Source organism: Fukomys damarensis, unplaced genomic scaffold (genome assembly GCF_012274545.1).
Source record: "Fukomys damarensis isolate Sample0158 unplaced genomic scaffold, DMR_v1.0_HiC HiC_scaffold_32, whole genome shotgun sequence".
NCBI lineage: Eukaryota > Metazoa > Chordata > Mammalia > Rodentia > Bathyergidae > Fukomys > Fukomys damarensis.
In genome coordinates this window covers 26,484,538-26,487,277 of record NW_022900944.1, presented here as the reverse complement: position 1 = coordinate 26,487,277, position 2,740 = coordinate 26,484,538, and positions in this window count along the sequence as shown.

Here is a 2,740-nt window from a genome sequence, read left to right as displayed (position 1 = left end):
GTACCTGTAGCAGACAAAAAATGCTCAACATACTTCTTTTGCCTCTCAAAGACATGGGGTATAATTTGATAAATTGCAAAAGCCTATAAATGATAAAACAGTGGATTTTACTATACTATAAAAGTGAGGAGGCAGTATTATGAAAACACCAAAAAAATAATATTAAAGTCTACCAAGGTAGGCAATCTTGTTCAGGATAGCCAGAATGCGTTGCTTAAAAAGCCAACTATCTAGGTGAGGGTTGAATAGGGTAAGGTTAGTTTAGTTTCCAGGCACCTGAAAATGAGTGGTGATACTGAATTGGAGGATTCCTTGCTGGACTTTATTGTTACAGATTTTCAACAGGGGAACTTCTCCATGTTAAAAAAAAATAAAAAACTTATTTAAAAAACAAAGCTCAGATTATTCCAGTAATTTAGATGCTGGCTATATAGCAGTGAAGAGGACAGGAAAGTGTCGCTTCCTTCAAAGGCCTGGTGATGTGGGAGAAAGGTAGATGACTAAACTAAGGAAAACAAAAAAGTTAATATGATAGAACACATAATAAAATAGGTGTATGAGCAACAAGTTTATATCAGGTGGACTGACTGATAGTAGAGTTACCAGTTTTCATGATAAAAGCAACAGTATTTTTTATCTTATGATAAACCAATAGTAAATGCAATACATTAAAATGAGTTCTTAGATCGCAGAGGATGAGGGAGAAGGAGACACAATAAGACATGGAGAACTGAGCAAAAACACATTGCCCAGGTCTTTGTCAAACTGGAGTAAGAGCTCAGGTTTACTTTGTGGGAGAGAGGAAGCAATTGAAAGAATATGAAAGCAGGGGAATGATCCACTCTCACAGTTTTTGAAAGATCACTCACATTCCTTTATAGAAATGAAATTACTGGACATTAGAATGAAGGCAGGAGACCTAGAGAGGAAGGTGCTGCTTTAGTCCAAGGAACAAATTAACTTCCCTTTGCCTATTGGCAGTAGCAATAGACATAAAAGAATTAGAATCCAGGTATATAATGGATATCAAATTTGTAACAATGGAAAAAGAATTCAAAGTGCAAAATGAAGGAAGAAATTACACTTAAAGGGGCTTTGAGAAATTTTACTAGAGGGACTGTGGATTTTAAAGCCATTGACGCAGACCAAGGAGACAGAGTAGATTTGGATACCAAGGGCTGACAACCAACTTTTTAATGAATCACAATAGAAAAGATAGCAGATATTCTATTCTGGTAAAAATACTTGCTAGATGTGTATAAAAGACAATGTTAGTGAGATTCTCCAGAGAAACAGAACCGAGTATACATAGATATGTGCACTATTTGTGAGCACTTGTGTGAATGCATATGTGTGTGTGTGTGCGTGAGAGTAAGAAAGAGCAAGAGACTCAGTCAGGATTTGTCCTATGAGAAGTATTTGATGCACTGTCTTTACTTCATTGGATCATATGATGCTCACTTACACTGTTTAAGACTGTGTACTTTACAGAGTTCATTGATTTAAATGCTAGTCAAACAGAAATAACTCACTGACACACTTAGAAATTATATTTATTCTGGGCACCTTGTGACCCAGTCAATATTGATACATAAATGTAACCATCTCAGGGCCCATTATAAGCATTTTACTACTCTTTGACTCTTCTGTACATTAATAAGTGAGTCCATGGAGGTCAGAAGACATACTGAAGATTAAGTGCAGTCAGCCTGATTGCATAATATTTTCTAGCTTTCTAGAAATAAAACATAATGCAGGCTCTAATTCAATGAGTTATTTCTTGACATGTGTATGATGGATTCACTTACTGGAAATGATTCTTAATGAAAATGAGCAAACGATATACCAGAGCATTCATCCATGCTCAGCGAAAGGAACAAAAGTCACAAGCGGCTTTCTACTATGCAAGTACGTCACATTGTCAAGGAATCATTCCTGAGGTAAATCTGTCCTTTTTGGATTGAAGAGTAATCCTCAAGGGAAGCAACATTTGGTTTTTGTGCTCTAGTTATGATAACAAGGCTCTAAATAAGATGACTTCAAACATCTTTTGCATTGTCTGTTTATGGTTGCTTTCTGATAATGTTCATTTTGTTCTCTGGAAGTTGATGGGTTTGGCACCTAATAAATTCCGAGTGCACAGAAGTGGAGTGATGCCAGCCAGCACAGAAAACACTTGTATAAAATATAAGAAATTTTTATCACTTATTATTGTGTAAAACGTGTTACATCTATCTATATATATATATTATATTCTTAAATATATTATATATACTTATAAATTATATACTTAAATGTATATGTGTGTGTATATATATATATATATATATATATATATATATAGAGAGAGAGAGAGAGAGAGAGAGAGAGAGAGAGATAGAGAGGGAGAGATGGATAGAAATGTAACTGGGAGTTTGTCAAATATAAGACAACTTTTCCTTTCCTTGAACGTTTCTCGTCTTCTGTAGGGGCTTGACACAGCTATTTTAGGTTTCTTAAGCCATAGCATTGAGTTTTTAATTTTGAATGCTTTAATACTTCTAAATTTCTCTAAGAGTACCTGAAAGTATTAAATGCTCCATGAGTTCATGAATTGGTACATATTATTATATGACATGCAAGTAAGGTTATGATTCAACTGGTCGGTATGGTCAGAGATGGTAGAAAGGTGACAGCAAGGGAAAGTAGGGGAAAATGAATATTTGGAGTCTGAAGAAGACTTAGTATATATTCCATAACT